Source organism: Equus caballus, chromosome 12 (genome assembly GCF_041296265.1).
Source record: "Equus caballus isolate H_3958 breed thoroughbred chromosome 12, TB-T2T, whole genome shotgun sequence".
Lineage (NCBI taxonomy): Eukaryota > Metazoa > Chordata > Mammalia > Perissodactyla > Equidae > Equus > Equus caballus.
Window position 1 is genome coordinate 38,959,675 of NC_091695.1, and position 20,365 is coordinate 38,980,039.

A 20,365-nucleotide genomic window follows, 5' to 3' on the forward strand; every position below is an offset into this window, starting at 1 on the left:
TAGGAACCTCAAAAGTCAGAATTGGGGGGCCCTGTGGCTGAGCAGTTTAGTTTGCATGCTCCACTTGGGTGGCCCAGGGTTCGCCGATTTGGATCCTGGGTGTGGACCTATGCGCTGCTCATCAAGCCATGCTGTGGCAGCATCCCACGTTGAGAACTAGGATATACAACTATGTACTGGGGCTTTGGGGAAAAAAACCCCCAAAAACAAAAAGAAGAAGATTAGCAATAGATGTTAGTTCAGGGCCAATCTTCCTCAGCAAAAAAAACCCCTGTGTTGGAATTGGTCTCTGGAGTTTGCCTTAAGCCCAACCAGCTTAGTCAGGCTTTAGCCAAAAACTGCTATATTCCAGGGTAACGGGTCCTCAGGCCCAAGTTCCATCCAGCTGGGCAGGTTACACTCAGTCCCTTTTCTTAAAAAAAAATCCAATAATAGTAAAAATTAAGGCTTGGGGCTGGCCCCCTGGCCAGGTGGTTAAGTTCGCGTTCTCCACTTAGGCGGCCCAAGGTTTCGCCAATTTGGATCCTGGGCGTGGACACGGCACCGCTCATCAGGCCGTGCTGAGGCGGCATCCTGCATGCCACAACTAGAAGGACCCACAACTAAAAAAAAAAGTACACAACTATGTACCGGGGGGCTTTGGGGAGAAAAAGGAAAAATAAAATCTTTTTTAAAAAAATTAAGGCTTAAGAATAAAAGTGAATACTTCCTGTGATGCCGAACACACCATATGACAGATGAGGAAGCCGAGGCATAGGACTCCAAAGTAAACTTGCCCAAGGATACCCACAGTCCGATGCAGAGCCCACCCTCCTAACAGCTCCTGCTCCCCGCCCCCTGTCCCGTCACTCATCGCTCTCCTTCAGCTTGGCCTTGGCTCATCACTCCGCTGTTTGCCCAGGACCCAACGTGGGGTGGCCTGCACAGGGGTTTAGTAAATGCTTACGGAATGGGTGAATGGAGTCTGGGAATTCTGTCTGTTTACCAGGTTATCCCTAGGAGGGCATGGAGGCATCAGAGGGAACAAGAAAACTGCCAGATGCAGCAGCACAAATACTCCCGCCCCAAGGCCAGCTTCCTGGGCTCCTGTTACTCTGCCACATCTACGGAGGGGGATGTTTCTGAAAAGTTCCCGGATTTCAAATTGGCTCTTGACACTGTTAGGGTAAGATCGGAGGGCATGAGAGCAGTTGCCTCTTGATCAACCCTTGTGCAAGTCCTCCGCTGAAAAATCACACTGGAGAGCAGTGGTTTCTGAGGTGGCACCCGAGGCGGCTGCATGAGAGAGCTGGGAGGTATGCATCAGTCAGGAGGATTTTGGTTTCAAGCAGCAAAAGCCAACCCACAGTGGCTTAGCAACTAAGAGGACTTATTGGCTCTTGTAGCTGAGAAATCAATAGGAGATGGGCTTCAGGCACGGTTCCATCAAGGCTGTGGTCCCATTTCTCTGTGATTCTTTCTTGGATCTGCTTCCATCCATGGAGCTTCATCTTCAGGCTATCTTCCAGCAGCATCTAGGGTTTGCAGTTTGCAGTTTGCATCTGTGCCTTCTTCTGGGGTAATGCTAGACCCCCTGACTTGCTGGTATCTGATTTTACCAAATAATACAATTATCTTGGTGGCAGGACCTCGCCAGCCCTGTGCCCTCAGAGTTCACTAACATACATGGGTCTGTTTGACCTATGAGGGGCCCAGTGCTCAGCTTTTGGAGGCCCCCCTGCATGTCACAGCAAATACCTTTAAAACGTGCCTACATCCCGCATTCAACGTAATCAAAAAATAATTTAGCGCAATCACAGTTGAGCAGGTGACAGTGTTACAGTTTGTAAACATTTACTTTAATTGATTTTTGCTGTTTTCTTTTTGAATTTAGGAGCCAATACACTTTCTCGGGCCCTTGCAAAGCTCATGGGCACTAGGCCTGGACCTGTTGTACATAATGCAGAACTAGCCTCATTGAGGCCAGTGAGGGTGATTTGTGGCGATTTGTGTGTAGGTGTGTGCCTAAAAGAACACTAGGCCTGGAGTCAGACCCGCAGAAGCACGTCCCAGCTCTGCTGCTGATTAGCTGAGTGACCTTGGGCAAGTCGCCAACCTCTCTGGGCCTCCGTGTGGTCAGCCGTCAATTGGCGATAAGGATGCTTGCGTCTCTTCCCTTAGGAGCATGCCTTCCAGCTGGAAGAGCAGAGAGGATTAACTGAGCCCTGCTGTACACCCAAGTAAACCCAATTCCTTTGGGATCCATGTAACAGACACTAGTTGACGCCCACCCTTGGCCAAACTCCTGCCGGGTGCTGAAGATGAGGAGCTTGCTGAGCCAGCACTTCTGAGCTCACAGTGGTCTGGGAAGATGGACTTGGAACCAGCAGACACGTGAGGTAAGAGCAGAGGGATTCAGAACAGGCTGGGAGCCGGGGAGCCATGGGAGAGGCAACCAGTGGAAGGGCTGCTTGCCCACGAAGGTCAGTTCCTTTGTAAACCAAGTCCATTCAGCAGTGACTGGGGAGAGGCCTGGGGGACGCAGAAGTCAAAGGGCCCGGCTGCAGGCGCCTCCCTTAGCCCCAGTGTGGTGACTCTCTTCTTTCTTGGATCTACCCACGGCTGCTTTCACTGAGCATCCGCATCGGGCTGCCGAGGGCTCCAGGCCTGGCTTGGGGCGGGACAGGGTGGGACCAAGCCTGTGCTCAGCCGGCCAGGCCTCTTCTCCTGGGCTGGTTAGTGTGGGCAGGGGTACGGTAACTGCCCATGGCTAAGGATCAGCCTCTCTAGCACAAGAATTAATTAATTAATTTATTTATTTATTGAGGAACATTAGCCCTGAGTTAACATCTGCTGCCAACCCTCCTCTTTTTGCTGAGGAAGACTGGCCCTGAGCTAACATCCATGCCCATCTTCCTCTACTTTATATGTGGGACACCTGTCACAGCGTGGCTTCATAAGTGGTGCTAGGTCCACGCCTGGGATCCGAACCTGCGAACCCCGGGCCACCAAAGTGGAGAGAGCGAATTTAACCACTATGCCACAGGGCCAGTCCCTTATTTATTTTTTTATCACGGTAAAAAATACATAACAAGAATTTACTCTCTTAATTTTTTTTTAGTCTTCATTTTTTTTTTTTTTTTTAAATTCTGCTTCCAGCTATTGGGAACAGAGAAATGAATTTGTTTTCCTTGCCAAAGCCTCAGTGCATGGCCGTATATCCTAGTCGTAAGTCCTCCTAGTTCTTCTACGAGAGCCACCACCACAGCATGGCTACTGACAGATAGGTGGTGTGGTTCCGTGACCTGGAAGTGAACCTGGGCCGCTGAAGCGGACAGCACAGAGCTTTAATCATGAGGTCATCAGGGCTGGCTCTTACCCTCTTAATTTTTAAGTGTACATTACAGCATTAACTCTATGCATGTTGTATGACAGATCTCAAGAACTTTTTCATCTGGTGTGACTGAAACTTTGTACCCATTGAACAAATCCCTCTTTCCCCCTCTCTGCAGCCCCTGGTAACCACCATTCTCCTTTCTGATTCCATGAATTTGATCGCTTTAGATACCTCATATGAGTGGAACCAAGCACTGTTTGTCTTTTCATGATTGGCTCATTTCACTTAGCATAATGTCCTTCAGACATGTCATCCATGTTGCAGCATTTGGGAGGATTTCCTCCTTTTTAAAGGCTGAATATTATTCCATTGTATGCACAGACCGCATTTTCTTTATCTATTCCTCTCTAGATGGACACTTAGGTTACTTCCACCTTTTGGCTATTGTGAATAATGCGTGGAGTGCAGATATTTCTTTGAGATCCTGCTTTCAATCCTTTTTAGTATACACCCAGAAGTGGGATTGCTGGATCCTAGGGTAATTTTATTTTTAAGTTTCTGAGGAGACTTCCTCATTCTTTTTATGGCTGCAAAGTATTCCATTGTGTGGCCGTACTATTGTTTATTCTGCTGGGCCTTATTGGTGGGCATTCAGCCTTTTTCTAGGTTGGCTGTTACAAATAGAGCTGCAATAAATAGCCTGGTCCCTGGGTCTTTTTTTTTTCTTTTTGAGGAAGATTAGTCCTGAGCTAACTACTGCCAATCCTCTTCTTTTTGCTGAGGAAGACTGGCCCTGAGCTAACATCCATGTCTATCTTCCTCTACTTTATACATGGGACACCTACCACAGCATGGCTTTTGCCAAGCAGTGCCACGTCCGCACCCGGGATCCTAACCGTCGCACCCCAGGCCGCCAAGAAGCGGAACGTGCGCACTTTAACCTCTGCGCCACAGGGCTGGCCCCTCCCTGGGTTTTTTCACAAGGTTTGCAGTGTCTCTCTAGGACAGATTCCTAGAAGTGGGATTGCAGGGTCAAAGGGCAAATTCACACAGAGTTTTGTTAGGTTTTGCCAAATTCCCTTCCATAGGAACCGTCCTGTTTCACATTCCCACCAGCAGAGTGTAAGAATGTCTGTTTTCTCAGAGCCTGGACAAGAGAGTACTTTGTTAAGTGTGGATTTTGGCCAATCTTCTCAGCAAGAAATAGTTCTTTGGGTCAATTTGCGTTTCTTTAACTATAAGCAATGTTGAACATCTTTTCTTTTTTCTTTTTAAAGATTGGCACCTGAGCTAACATCTGTTGGCAATCTTTTTTTTCTTCTTCTTCTCTGCAAAGTTCCCCAGTACATAGTTGTATATTTTTAGTTGTGGGACCTTCTAGTTGTGGCATGTGGGATGCCCCCTCAGCATGGCCTGATGAGTGGTGCCAGGTCTGCGCCCAGGGTCCGAACTGGTGAAACCCTGGGCCACTGAAGCAGAGCGTGTGAACTTAACCACTCGGCCACGGGGCCGGCCACTTCTTTTGTTTTGAAACATTTGCCTTTCTTTTTCTGTAAACTGTTCCTACATTTAGTGCATTCTTCTGGTAGGTTCTTGGCCTTTTAACTTACATTAGAATCTCTTTATAGTCTAAGAATATTAACCCTATGTGATGTAAGATTGTGAATCTTTTTTGACCAGCCTGTCATTGTCTTTTTCATTTTACTTATTTATATTTTTAAATTAAATTTTATTATTTTGCCATACAAAACTTCAGTCCCTTGAAACTTATTAACTTTCTGGATGTTGAGGTAGAATTAGAAAAGCTTTCCCCACTCCAAAATTGTAGAAGGATTTGGGGGCCGGCCTGGTGGCGCAGCAGTTAAGTTCGCACGTTCCGCTTCTCGGCGGCCCAGGGTTCGCCGGTTCGGATCCCAGGTGCAGACATGGCACTGCTTGGCAAAAGCCATGCTGTGGCAGGCGTCCCACATATAAAGTAGAGGAAGATGGGCCCAGATGTTAGCTCATGGCCAGGCTTCCTCGGCAAAAAAAAAAGAGGAAGACTGGCAGTAGTTGGCTCAGGGCTAATCTTCTTCTTCAAAAAAGAAGAATTTGCCTGTTTCCTTTTAGTACTTGGATGGTTTCATTTTTAAACTTAAATCTCCAATCTCTTTGGAATGTATCCTAGTGTATGAGCAAAACGCCTCCAATTGCCTCTAATACCACAGGGCTCTCCCGTTATCCTAACACCAACTATCAAATCATACATTCTTTCTCCATGATTTGCGATGCTGCCTTTATCATCACACAAGCTTTCTTTAGGCAATGGGGGCTAATTCTGGATTTTGTACTCTGTCCTCCAGAGAAATCACTTCATTTCAGTCACCACTGCTCAGGACCCTCCTCGCCAAGGTTATCCTTGGGGAAAAGCTCCTACTTGACAACAAAGCCCTTTGCTCCAGGCTCAGAGGTCAAGCTTTGGAGGCAAATGCTCTTGAGAACGAGATCTATGGGAGCCAAATTCATACTAACCCACACTCTGCAGGAAAAAAGGGGTTTCTAGAGCGTCACCTTCACGAGACAGGGCTCTCTGGCAGCTGGGCACCCCTATTCTGTCCCTGAGGAAGGATGGGTGGGAGCAAACATTCTATGCTCACAACCCGTGCTAGGGCTGAGGAAGAATCGCATGCTTGGCTAATGGTGGCCCTTGAAGGGCCATTTCTTCATGCAAAAGACAGAAAACCATTTATCACCCACCCACTCATCTTATCAATATTTACTTAACTTCTGCTTCATAGCGAATACCATACTCTATGCTGTTGAGGAAAAGAGTCGATACGGTGTTCTTACTTCTTTTGGCGGAGATGAGAGCAGAAGCTCTGAGAGCGAAAAGCATCATAAAAAGAGGCATGGGTCTTGTTTTCTGAGCAGTGGTCAACGCATCTGCTTTAGTAAATCAGTGTCTCTTGTCGAAACTCTACTGGTTGCAAGTTCGAGGAGGAGGTGAGGACGGAAGTAGAGGAATGGCTGGGACACACCTTTAATGATACATCAAGGTATCATTTTTTAAACAGACAAGCAAAGCAACAAAAAATACTTTCTGAAAGACGGGCTTGAAATTCAGAGGGGGAGAGATCATTTTCAGTTTGGGAGCTCTAGGGGGAATTTGTGGAATTGATTTTGCCATGAAGTGGAAGTTATGTAAATGTTGATAAGATGAGTGGATGGGTGGGGGGATGGGTAATAAGTCAATTCAATTTGCAAATCAATCTGTAAATTGATTTCTGGGGATTTGGTTTTCAATGAATTGGTCTGCCTCCAGCGTGGGCTGTGGGTGTGGAGGGAGTCCTTTGGGAGGGTCGCAGCTCCCACTTCGCTCCGGCACCTAAAAGGCCCTGAAGGTCCAGAGCAGGGTGGGGCCACAGGAAGTGGAGGCCCATCTTATCCCCTTTCTGGGCACCTGCATGATGTCATACTTGCTCCAGTCACTTCACGGTATCACTGTGAGGATCCACGGGTGTGTAGACTCTGTGTAATTTGACTTATAGTCAAGTGCCCCCCAATATTATGATGATTCATACACCCTAGATTTTGCAACCACTGCCCCCACCCCCAAACCGCCAACCATAGCTTAGCATCTCTGATCCCTGTACCACCCTTAGCACTCCAAGATGACCTTGAAGCCCCAGTTTCGTAGAATCAGACATTGTTTAGAGTTAAAGTGACCCTAGGAATCATGGTGCCCAGGATTCTCAATGTTGGAGATGTTTTGGTTCAGGTAAAGAACAGTGGCAGGGATGGACCCTGCTGCCTACACCCGCCTCTTGTTGAGATTTACTTTCATGGGAAACCAGAGGTCCTAAGGGAGCATGTCCTACCCCTCAGGTCTGTGCAAAGGGAGGATTTGGCCAGGTTGTCTGCTTCTAGTCCATCCTGTCCCGCGTGCAGGCCTCGTCCAGATCCAGGACCAGGCTGGTGACCCTCGCCGGCTCTCCTGGACTGCCCCCTTGGACCAGGAGAATCAGGAGCTCAGCATGGGTTGGGTGGGGGTCTTGCCACCCGAGGTAGCCCAGTCCTCTGGTGGGCTGCAGCAGAACTGGGCTGTTCCTTCTTAGAGTGAAGTGACCCTGCCCATCCCCCGAACCCAGGAGAGTCACACCCACGCCATCTGAGTGCCCCCCGTCGTGTCGCCCGCCGAATGCCACTCTGTCCATCCTCTTCAGGCTGAGCCTCAGCTTCCTTTGCCTTTGTCCCACGTGGCATGCCTTCCAGCCTCCTCTCGCATCCTGGTCCCTCACCAGCCTTCCTCTCCTGCGTGCCAGAGTGGCGCTGGTGCAGAGGACAGAGGGACAAGCATCTCTCTGATGTGGGGCTGGGCCTCTCTTCGTGTTGCCTGTGGCGGCTGGTGGAGAACGGCTTTTGAAGGACCCTCTTTAGCATCAAAAACCTCCACAAAATGATGAAACCAGAGTAGACATCACCCTGAGACTTGAGAGGGGTCTGAATGATGCTCCCTCCCCGTCCACGTAATTATTATGACTATTTTCATAGACAAAACCAAGCCTGTGAGATCGAATCTCACAGTCTTGGTGTTTGGAGTTAACTCAGGCATGTAAGCTGGAGGAACGAGAGGGTGCCACTGGGGCTTGAAGTTCCTAAGCTCATCTGACCTACCATTGAGATCATTGGGCATTTTTCAATAAACTGTTGTGAGCCAAGCCAGTGACCAGGCAGCTCAGAGGCCAGTGGAAGAAGGAAGCTGGCTTTGGGGCTGAGCTGAGCCACTGGGTAAGGATGCTACTGGGGGAGGCTCTTGGCTCGGGTCCTGCTGGGAGGTTAATCAACATCCCTGTCTCATACCACATCTCCTGAGAGAAGAGATCAAGGCCCCCGATCCCTTGGCTCTAAGAGGTGTTTTGGACCTACCTTGCTGAAAGAACTGTTTTGATTTGTAAGTTTTCAATATGTTTCTGTGTCCAGAGAGAAGTAAGTTGAAGCCTTTGCACCCAGACAGGACGTTTCATCATGCCCATCCCCGCCACGTGGCAGTCAGCAGTCGGTACAGAGAGTGACCAGCACATCTGGCTCCATGAGGCACTAAGAAGAGAACACAAGGCTGCTCTCTGTCCTTCTGAAAGCTTTGGGTGACTCTTGAAAACCTCACTTATGGTGTAGAAGAGGAGATGCTACCCCGGCACAGAACTCTGCTCTGTCAAAATGACACTCAAAGTAAATGTGTATAAACTATGCAGATATATACGATTTCCTGCTTCTGTTGTCATCCCTACAAGAAACCAGAGGAAGGGGAAGACAGTCCCACAGGATTCCCCAGAGATCTCTCTGGTGCTCCTGGTTCGGCATGTTTAACACGCTACAGGACTTGTGTATTTGCTCTTCCCTCTGCCTGGATGTTCTCCCCTCAAATCTTTGCTGGAATGGCCTCTTCTCAGCACAGACAGCTCAGCTCAAGTGCCAGCCTTCCCTGACCCCTTCCCAAAGTGGCCCATCCCCCTAAGACTCAGTTTCTCTCTAAGCCATTACTTTTTTTTTTGATAGTACACTTACACTTCGCTTAAGAGGGACATGTTCTAAGAAACGGGTTGTTGGGCAATTTCGTCATTGTGAGAACATCCTAGAGTGTACTTACACAAACCTAGATGGCCTAGTCCGCTACACACCTAGGCTGGACGGTACTAATCTTATGGACCACCATTGTGTGTGTGGTCCGTCATTGACCGAAAAGTCGTTATGCGCCGCATGACTGTATTTAATACTATTTCTGTTCGATAGACTTACTTCTCTTTCTTTCTTTTTCTTATACTGACCAGAATGTGAACTCTCTGAGAGCGGGGCTTCACCATGGTGATGATGCCATGTCCCAGTGTCTCGAACAGGGCCTGGCCCGTGGTGGATATTCAGTCAGTATCTGTCGAGTTGGTGGGTGATACTTGGATCAGATGGAGAGAGGAGGAAGATGGCTTAGAGAGAGAGGCGGATGTGCAAGGGGGAGATGGCCTTTCCTTCCCGTCAGCCCTTCCTCTTCATATGCCTCTTGAGGGGCTGCTCACATGAGGAAAGAGCCATCCCACCATCTCTGTCCCTTTAAGCGCCTTCACCAACAAGGAGGCCGACACGCCCCCTTAGGCTGGGATTAGACAGACGGACCATCCCCCAACAGAGGAGTTTCTGGCAGCAGGATTCACACCTGCCACGGTTCTTCACCTGAATCCAAACACCACCAGCCCCATGAGCCAATCCATTGGGAATTCTTCTGAGTGGAGCTAGAACCCAGAAGCCCCATGCTGGAAAAAGGGGAGTGGGCCCCTTTGACTTGCTGAAGTTGAAAAGTAAGCAACACAGATCGGAACAGGTTGAAGGAGCCAGGTTTCCTGCTGTCTGGTCTGCCCACAACGCCAAGTTCTAGCATCCAAGGTCCTCTTAACTCTGCCTTATGCTGGCCCTAGTTGGGTAGGGTTCCTCTGAGGCAGAATCTGAGATAGAGTTTTTTTGTGGGCAAATGATATACTGAGGGACAACTCTCAGGATGAAAACAGGATAGGGCAGGTGAAGAAACCCGACAGAGCTGTTTTCAGCTCAAGTCTGACCTCAGCCTGATCTCATGGGAGCTCTGGAGTGTGAATAGCATCACAGAGCTGTTCCACCTTGACACAAGGGGATGGGCGTTTGTAAGCCCGTGTCACACAGTCATTGGCTGCAGGTCACTCCCTGGGGGGTGTAATGACCAGGTGACTCATGTCAGCCAAAGGCAATGCTCCAGAGAAGTGTATAGCTGTGGGCTGGAAGCAATGAACATTTACAGCTGCTGGGGAACGGTGCGCCTGCTGGTGACGGGGATCTGGGTGGGACATCTGTAGTGTCTCCTACGGCCCCAGCATGAACCACACCCCTCCCCCAAGGTGCCTTTGCCTCCGCCATCTCCCCTGCCTCCAAGGCCCCCTTCCTACTCCTCTGAAAGTCCGCCTCAAATGCCTACTTGCACCCTTTGAGTCCTACAGTGTTTACTCACCCCAGTCATGGCTTCCTTAGTCCACCCTTGCATCGCATCTGCTGTGTGGGTCTTGTCTCCACATGCCCACGGCAGGGCGCCCCTCTTTTCCTCTGTGTCTCTAACAGGCTCGCACAGAGCTGGGCATCTAGGAAGTGACACAACAGAACTCAGAGGTCCCTAAGCTCAGGAAGCCACAGCCCAGGGTCTGCCAAGGTCTTCAGGCTATAGGCAGACCTGGGATTAGAACCCATGATGCCACTCAACTCTCCCACGTTGCCAAGTCTGGATGAGGGCCTGTATTTTCTAACTCACTCACCTGGGCTCAGTGTTCTGTGTTTCTGCGTGTTAGCCTTGTCAGAATTGTAAACTTTGCTCTCCCTGGCCGAAAGCTCTAACTTTGTGTGTGCTCTTACTGAAGTTGACCCACTGCTCGGAAAATGCTGGAACCAAAGCCTCCAGGGAAATTAGGATACACACATATTGCAGTAGGCTCAGAGGTCAAGTGCGTGGGGTTTCCAGAGGAAATGAAAGCTTGATGTAAGCACCAGCCAGGACACGCAGACCAGCTGGCCAGAGCCCTCCCCCACAGCCAGCTTTGCCCTGCAACCCAGAACAAGCTTATTTTCCCTGAGCCAAAGCTCACAAGCACCCCAGCAGACAACAGAAGTTGGCCACGTGTCAGTGCCACTGCCTCAGCGTGTCCCCTGAGGGTCTGGGAGGCGTTGGAAAGACCCTGAGGCCTGGTCACGGACATTGCACTTAGAAAGCATATAGGGTCAGTCCCGCTCTCTCTCTCAAGTGAGCAGTTGTCCTAGGACCCAGCCCTAGGACACCCCGGAATGAACAGAAGGACAGACAAAAAGCACAAAAGATGTTCCCTGAACAATTTGGAGGCCAGTGTCGTATCTGTCTCAAACAGTGCAAAGAAAGGACATGTCCGTTGATGATAATTTGAGCAAAAGCCAAGGCAGCAGCTGGGCTGTGCCTCCGAACCAATCTGGAGGAAGAAAAGAGCGCAAAGAAAGAAGTTATTCAGGGCCACAAATGCCTTCTCTCTCCTGCTCAATGCCCCCTCACTCTCTGAAATTCTTCTTCCCACCCATGAGCGCCGGCCTCTTCTGCCCCATGATTCGTACGTGGCTGGAATGGAAGAACTGGCTGCCCGACTCTGCCTGGCCAGCTGGCTGCCAATTGTAGGTCGTGGATGGAGCACAGGGGGATCCAGGCTCAGAGTGATGTTGCCCAGACACCATCTGTCAGCACTTTGGTGTCTTCCATTTGCTACCACTCAGGGGACCAAAGGTTTTTCTCTCCTTCAAACCATACAATTGGACTCAGAACCTTTCTTTTCAAGAGAGCTTATCAGGGGTGGATAGGAAGAGTGCCTGATGAAATGTGGGGGCCACCAGCTTCCCCAGGGAGAGTGACTTCTAGGCCAAGACCTTGTAAAGTCTGTTCGTGTTTATCTGAGTTGGAATGTTGGTTGGGATGAAAAAAAGGAAAGCAGTTTTCAGCATGTGCACATTCCTGGGCAATAAAAAGGAAGCAGAGATTGATACAAGCAACAACTTGAAGAATCGCAGAGGCATCACGCCGAGTGAAGGAAACCAGTCTCAAAACGTCCTATACTGTAAGATTTCATTCAGACGATATTTTTGAGGATAAAACTCCAGGGAAGGAGAAGAGAGTCATGGTTGTCAGGGGTTATGAGTGGAGAAAGAGAAAGGGACAGCAGGGGGGAGTTTTGGGGGGATAATGGAACTGTTGTGTATTCTGATTATGGTGACAGTTACATGCATCTATACATGCGCTAAGATTCAAAGAATTGTACACCAAAAAGGTCAATTTTACCGTAGTGATAATTTTTCAAATAAAAACTTAAGAAGTTCACGGTGATAATAATGGCTGGCGTTTGCTTCCCATGTACCGGATTCTGTGCTAAGTGCGGCACACCCGTTATCTCATTTATGTCTCTCAATAAGGCCATTTGGCACTCACCTTATGCAGCTTGCTCAAGGTCATATAGTAAGTGGCAGAGCTGAAACTTGACCCTGTGTCTGTCTGAGTCCAGAGCCTGAGATATAATCACTGTGCACTGGTGTCTCCTTTGGGGACAGGAGTGAGAAATGATGACACAGTGGTTAAGACCCTGGCTTGGAGAGAACACCAGCGAGAGAGTGTCAGGTTCTAACAGAAGGAGATTGTCAGGGGTGGGGGAGGGTTAGCCAGGGTTGTATATGGGGCCATGGGGTTGAATTTACTGCCATCTGCTTAAGATGGCTTTTTAAGACCCAAACCCATTTCTCGAGCTCTCCCCCAGGGTCGGGGGCGGGTAGCTAAGTGGAACTGTCGTCCAATGGAAGCCACACCCACCCTGAAGGAAAAACATGGTTGGATCCGTTAAAACCTTCTGCTCAGGGCCAGGCGTGGGGAAATGGGGCCTGAGAGATAAGGGGGCGGTTTTCATTTTCTTCTTATTCATGTGTCCCATAAATTGACTTCTTTTTCTATTTTGTTAAAGAATGTTTAACTTGTTGGACCACACGGGTGGGTGAGGGCCAACGGATGGGCTCCCGGCAAGTTACTGAAGTGGCTCCACAGAAGCCAGTGGCCCTATAGAGTCCTGTAGGTCGAGTGGGAGTTACTCAGTTGGGTATGGAATGTTCAAGAAGAGGAAATGCCAGAGGCAAAGGCCCGAGGTTGAAGAGGAGCCACACACATTTAGCAAACTGAAGATTTCGCTATATTTCGGGATAGCTGAGCATCCAGCTCAAGGAAAAGAGCATGAGAGCTGAGCCTGGAGAGGGACCAGGGGCTTGAGCATGTGGGGACTCCTATGCTGCCCAGAGGACTTTGAACTTTATCCTAAGGGTGGTGGACAGGCAGGGTGGCGGTGACGTTTAGGAAGATCCCTCCAGACTGGCCAGCATCAGTCTGTTATCTCCAGGTTATATCCAGGTGTGAGTTGAGGGGGCCTGAGCCTGGCAAGGCAGGAAGGCCATGTGGACAGTTTCAAAAGGTATTTAGAGGGTAGGATCGATGGGTGGGAGATGGTTCAGATGTGGGGGCAGGAAGAGAGGACTCACAGAGCTCTGACTCGGTAAGGATGCTTTTCTTGAGAAGGGAACACAAAAAGAAGAGGTGGGTTGTGACCAGGAGTTCACTTTTGGAAACATTCTATTTTAGGTGCCTGTGGGTCGTCAACGTGGATGGCAGGGGGTTAATTTCGCCGCTCTGGACGGAGAAAGCTGACCTGGAGATGCAGGCTTCGGGGTCATCAGCATATAAATGGTTCTAAGAAGGCTTGAGAGTGGACAAGCTTACTGGGAAGAACCGGGAAGACTGCAGAGGGAACTGGGAAGAGAGCCAAGAAGAAGGTCATGGCAGAACCTCAGGACTCCCCACATTTAAACCCAGTCATTCACATACCACTCTCACCACATTTGCCGTATCAGCACACTACCTCTATTATTTTCGATTTAATCTTTTTCTTTAAGTTGTCTCATTGGCAACTTAATGCATTTATGTGAAAGGAAAACTTACATAACAGACGGAAAATCAGCCTCATTGCTGTTACTGAACCAGATTCGTTTTGTCCCCTGCTCGCTGTGCTAATCACCAAGATGACAAGTCTGCAGCAGAGAAAGGGTTTTCTCTCAAGGCAGCCAAATGAGGAGATGGGAGAATAAGTCTCAAATCCACCTCCCTGAAAATGGGATTAGGGATATTTATGGGATAGAGAGGCAGGGTGGTCTAAAGGGTGGGAATAGATGATTGGAGGCAAGGAGAAGTGAGGTAATTGATGATCTACACAAGCGTAGTCAAACCATGCAGCTTCATAGGATGCATGTTTACAAAATGGCGGCATTAGCATGACTGAGGGTGGAGTATTTGGCTCCCTGACGTCAACGGGTCACCTATTGGGCATTTGCACATACCCAGTTGATGGGTTTGTGGTCTCAACCAGCCTGACCTGGACATGAGTCGACTCTCAGTTCCCAAAAAACAACGTAAGCAACTGTTACCATGGTGACCCAAGCATCAGAGATGTTATCTATAAGGAACCTAGTGGGAGTCTGATAATATATCGCTTATCTACATGACATTTAAGAATAATCATTAATGGCCATCTGGCCACCAGTTCCATTGCCATGAATAGACGTTGATAAAAATAAACACAGTGAAAATAAACCAATACTACACATGTCTTGCGAGATGCTGTTGCCTCCTTTCCTTGCTCGGAAAGGAGGTCCACAAATGTTACACCTGCGTTCAAGATGTACTTGCACCCAGCTAGGACTTGCTCCTGGAAGAAATCAGGATTGGGAAAGAACTGAAAAGAGAATAGCTTTCTTGTTGACACTTCAGTTCAGCTCAGATCTCACCTACAACCAGCTCACTTGGTACCAATGGCAGCCACGCCCTTTGTTTAAAGCAAGAGTTCTAACTTTTGTCTGTAAAGGGCCAAATAGTAAATATTTTAGACTTCAAGGGCCACTTACGTCCCTGTTGCATATTCCTCTCCTCTTCTCCTCCTTCTCTTGCAATCCTTGCAAACCATTTTTTGTTCTGGGTTGTATAAAAACAGGCCTAACAGGCCGGCCCCGTGGCCGAGTGGTTAACTTCACGCGTTCCGCTTCAGTGGCCCAGGGTTCGGATTCTGGGTGCGGACATGGCACCACTCATTAGGCCATGTTGAGGCGGCGTCCCACATGCCACAACTAGAAGGACCCACAACTAAAATATACAACTATGTACAGGGGGGATTTGGGGAGAAAAAACAAAGGGGGGAGGGGGAAAGAAGATTAGCAATAGTTGTTAGAAAATAAATAAATAAATAATAAGAAAAAAATACAAACAGGCCTAGAGTTGTAGTACTACCCACAGGCTGTAGTTGGCCAACCCCTGATTTAAAGGACGGATAGAAGAGCAGAGCCCAAAACAGACTGGTGTTTATGATGTCTCAAGGGTTCCTAGGCACTCCACTCCTGACCACAAATAGTCACCCTCATCCCAGCCCTGAATGGCCCTTTGTTGTCTCTGTTTTTAGGGCCCTCCTAAAGGGAAACTCCTGATCCCCCAGAAGTCTTGTAGGAGATTTGGCCATACCTTCTTTGCTCATAGTTTCACAGGATTAGAGGCTCAGAACCCATTGTTCAGGAACTCCCTCTTGGGCTAGGTCAGCATTTCAGTACCAACGCCTCCCTCTGGACTCCCCAAGTTCCTCTTCTGATGTCACCCCTTGCTCAATTCCTTCCCTTCAGGGCCTCTCTGTGGCTCTGCCTGAGGCCTCACTGTTCCTTCTCCCATCACTGAAGATTAGCCACACTGAGATCACCATATGATCTCCAGATCACTATGGCTGCCATCAACTCTTCCCTCCCTCCTGTCACAAGCTGGAGGTCAATGAACCCTCCCCCACCTTGGATGTGAGTAGGTCTTCCATCTGAGGTAGAAGTGATGTTTCAGGTCTTCCAGGGCAAGGCCATAGGAAGCCTTTCAGGTTCTTATAGAACCTGTCTTCTGGACACTCATTTAGGGTGAAGCCAGCTGCCTTGAAAGAAGTTTGACAATCCCAAGACCACCATGCTGTGAGGAAGCCCAAGCTGGTCCAGCGGCAAGAACCTATGGAAAGAGATGCTCAGCATCCAGCTGTTCCAGCTATCCCAGCCCAGGGACCAGACATTTAAGTAAAGAGACCTTCAGATGGCTCAGGCCCCACTGCAACCTCATGAGACCCCAAGTAAGACCTGCCCGTTGAGCCCAGTTGACTCGTAGACCATGAGAGATAATAATAAATTATCTCTTTAAGCCACTGCATTTTGGGGTGGTTTGTTACACAGCAATAGACAACTGGAACACCACCTGAAAGTGATGTCTCATCAGGAAGTTTTCTGTCACACTCAGGTGTAGGGTTTAACCTCTTTTTTCTCCAGCCCTAGCCAGAAGATCTTTCCTCAGCTTTGCAGGTCAATCTTTGGTCCCCTTGCCAGAAGAGCGTATGAATTTTGCACCGAAATCTAGTTGCTCAAAACCAGGAGTCCTTAAGCTGGTCACTTGTGGCAGGTGCTTCTGGTTGGCTACCCCAAAGTCATTCCCAAACCCTTTCTTCCTGTCCTCCTCTCACTGTAAAGCCTGGGATGGCCAGAGACACACTCTCTGGCTTTGCTGGGGAGGACTTTATAAGCCCTCTTTGGCCAACGATGTGAGGAGAAGTCAGCTGTTGGGTTCCTGAACACAGTCTTTGCTTGCTGATAAGGGAGAAGCTGGGAGAAGAAGCTCTGCCTGATATCACCTCCTGCTTCCTGCTTCTGAATGTGGTATGAGGATGTGATGTATGGGGCTGCTGCCACCATCTGAAACCATGAGGGGAAAGCTAAGGGGATCAGAAAGGCCACAACTCAGAGCCGTATCATCTTCTCATATGAGAAAAAGAAACAACTATTTCTTGAAGACTTTGTTGGTCAGGTTTTCTATTCTTTGCGGCCGCGTCTATTCCTAACTGTGACATCAATCGTGTCCACTCTAGAGACAGAACGTTTGCATTTGTCCCTGTCAAGGGAGTCTCCTTTTGGAGTCCTCCATGTCGAGCCAAGTTTTTGTCTCCTGGAGCTGGAGATTCAGGTGGAGGGAGGAGGAATGTCCCTCTGCCTGGGGCTTGAGCTGGGGATTGGGGGTAGTAGGTTTCTGGCAGTGAAGTCTTGGGGTATGGCTGATTTGTGCTCTCCCCACTATGGAGCCCAAGGGCCTTCCCTAGCTTCAGCCCTGGGTGTTGGTCGCATGAGGAGTCAAAGATGCCACCTCTGAACTGACCACCAGGGAGCTCCCCTGACACTGATGGTGGGCAAAGGCAGGAGATGGCAACAACCACGGACGATGAATCGAATCAGGAGTCTGGGCTCCAGTCCCAGGTCTGCCACTAACTGCCTGTGTGTCCCTGCGTCTCAACCAGCTTCCTCAGGGCAAGTGCTCTGAGCCCTCTGTGTTCACAGGGAACCAGCTGTCCCCAGGGCCCTGGTCTCTGAGCCTCTTCTCAGAAACACAAATAATCATGTGGGGAGGGCCCACATCCAGCAGTCAGCAAGTGCCATTCTGGGAACTTCCAGCTTAATATGGAAATTGGGAATGGAAACCTGAGACCCTGGATGGCTGAGAGCAGCTCCAAGTCACGTGGCTTTCTGAGCACCAGGTGCAATGGGGGCCCGGAGGCGGGGTGGGAGGTAAAGATGAGTCAGAGGAAGACCCTGCCTTGAGCAATGCACAGTGAGGAAAGGAGCCAAGTTCCTAAGCCCGCAGATCTGCTGCCAGCCTCCTCCGGCTTGCTTCCTGCTGCTGGGGCACTGAGCTGGGGGCCTGGCTACACGGTGGAGGTGGGAGGGGTGTCTCAGAAAGCTTCGAGTCCTGGCCTCTCAAAAGGCATTGTTCAAGCCTTTCTCTCTGGCTCCCTGGGAGGCTGAGCTGCTGGGAAGTTCCCACCAGCCACCGTGCTTTCCTGGAAACTTCTGGAGAGCCATCCAAGAAAGGATCTGCCCACAGGCCCCTGGAGACACAACTCCTCTCTCCTCCCTGCACCCAGGGAAGATTCTCTGCCCGTTCCCCTGAGTGAAGGCCTGCTTTGATAACAAGCAGGAGTATGATTGCGGTTTAGGGAATGCTTTGAGAGTGCCAGGCCATTTTTACACACTATTTCTCATTTAGTTCTTTCAACAAGTCTAAGAAGTATTCTGTTGGTTTTATAGATGAGGAAACCGGAGCAAGGAGGCTGAGTAACTTCCAAGGGGTCAGCCCTGCCAAGAAGTGACTCAGCCACAATTCCCACTTGTCCCCTACCTCAGGCCGAATGCCCCATCCCCTGGAGGGTAAAGTCCACGGTCTGCAGCACGGCACACAGGGCCGTGTGGGGCTGGTCCCCACAAGTACTCCTCTCCTTCTAATGCTTTGGCCACACCGCATCCTCTACACCACCCTTTGCCTGGAAAGTTCTTGTCCTCCCCCGACTCCTCCCTATTCTTCTTGGCTAATTCCTATCACGGCCTTAAGGCTAGTTCCTTCTCGTGGGCTTGCATCTTAGGTAAGGGCTAAGTTCCAAAGTCAGGGGGTAAGGTGAAAATCTCACGTGGGAGGACATCATACCGTTTCTCCAGGAGTCCAACTCAGCCAGTGCTCCCTCCAGCAGTGCAACCGACAGCCCTTTCGTCTGTCGAGCATCAGGTGAGGGGGTGACCTGCATTTGGGGGCCATGTCATGTATTAGAATTATCCTCCACACGGCGATATGCTCTCCCTGAGTAAATGGCCAGTTCACACCTCCCATCTCACCTCCACTCTGGCACCAATCTTTGAGCGGGATGGTGGCCTGGTTTGGGAGGCTGGGGCCAAGGAAGCTTCCTGGAGGTGATGACGGTGGTGTCATGTCATATGTGCTTCAACTCGTTTGACTTCAATGATGTGAGTTCGGCAAAAAGACACTAAGAACATAAAGCCACGCATGCAGACGATAATGCCAAATTTAAGAAAATGCTTAAATTCCCTTGAAGAGAAGACAAGGTTAGGGAGAGCTACTCAAGGGGCTTCAGCTGAGTCTGCAATATACTGTTACTTAAAAAAATAAGAAGCAAATACGGTACAATGTTGAAATCGGACAAAGCTGGGTGGCGAGTATACAGGTCTCTATTACATTATTGTTTGCATTTTCCTTGAAATAATAAGCTTGAAATATTTCACAACTAAAACTAGATTGCCATGGATGTCCTTCTGTGGGGCATTGTGTTTGGGTGAATAATGGACCCCCAAAGATGTGAATGGACCCCCAGGACCTGTGAATATGTTACTTTACACAGCAAAAGAGAACTTGCGGATACGATTAAGTTAAGAATTTTGAGATGGAGGGGTTATCTGGGCAGGCCCGATGTACTCACAAAGGTCAGACAGGCAGGAACCTCAGAGTCAGGAGATAGGAAGACGGAAGCAGAAGTTGGGGTGGTGTGGTCACGAGTTAAGGGATGTGGGCAGCCCTTAGAAATTGGGAAAGTCAAGGCCGTGATTCTCTCCTGGAGACTCCAGAAGGATCGTGGCAACTGTTGACACCTTTCTAGCTCCTGTGGGACTCATTTCAGACCTCTCACCTCGAGAACTGTAAGATAATAAACCTGTGTTATTTTAAGCCACTAAGTTTGCGGCAATCTGTTGCAGCAGCCATAGGAAATGAATATAGGCATGGTCAGCAGCTACGCCAACAGGTGGAGAGGCAATTTCTCAAAGCGGGAATAAGAGGCCCAGGGAGGGCCCCCCTCCGACCCAGGATGGCACGGCTGGCATTCCTGAGTCCTGAATCTCCAGTCCTATGCTTTCACTAGAGTCCAGCCAGCTCTCTCTAACTTCAGCAGGAGAACAAGGATGCCGCAGCCTCATAGAACCAAGAGCTCTGACCTGTGGAGTCAACGTCAACATTTGATCATGGCCTCAAATACCCAGTTCTTCCTGGGTTCCAGGTGCCAAGAGACAAGATACTCCTGGTCCGGGGTTTAACTGCCTAGGCCTTCTCTTCTGGGTCTTACAGATGCAAAGACTGATTTTCCAGCAGGTGGACACCCGAGTGCATCTGATCCCTCACCTCGTCCCCTCTACTTCCTTGTTCTACTGCTGCCCTGGAGGTGGCTGGGCAGATAACGGTGCCTTCTCGCCTCCAAGCCAAGTCCACAACTCCATGAGCACCCAGGCTGCAATGGGGCTGAGTTCCGGGGCACATGAGATGGAGTCCTTTTGGAGATGCCCTGCCCCACTCACCTTAGGAGATTACAGTCTAGTGGGGGCAACTGCGACATGTACCTGGACAGCCATAGAACAAGGCAACATGTGACTGTAGCAGAGTGAGGGATCCAAGATTCCACACTTACTGATTCACTTACTTGTTAAGTCTCCAAAATCATTTCCCAACTGCCCACCCAGACTCGAAACACTGAAAATGTTGGTCCCTTGTCTCAAAGGAGCAAAGAATCTTAGAGAGACAGAAGCACGGGCAAATAAAAGATTTATTAGCAATACCAGGCACAATTGGTAAGG

The 20,365-nt window shown here is 49.4% G+C and overlaps 2 long non-coding RNA genes across 2 annotated transcripts; both read left to right on the forward strand.

The window, feature by feature from the left end:
- The first annotated feature begins 1,891 nt into the window (after positions 1–1,891).
- LOC138916717 (uncharacterized) lies at positions 1,892–14,499 on the forward strand. The gene is made up of 2 exons (XR_011424054.1): positions 1,892–2,378; positions 13,491–14,499. It is a non-coding gene; the product is annotated as an uncharacterized lncRNA (long non-coding RNA).
- Positions 2,381–12,203, forward strand: LOC138916718 (uncharacterized). Its single transcript, XR_011424055.1, has 2 exons — positions 2,381–2,462; positions 8,276–12,203. It is a non-coding gene; the product is annotated as an uncharacterized lncRNA (long non-coding RNA).
- Positions 14,500–20,365: the final 5,866 nt, after the last annotated feature.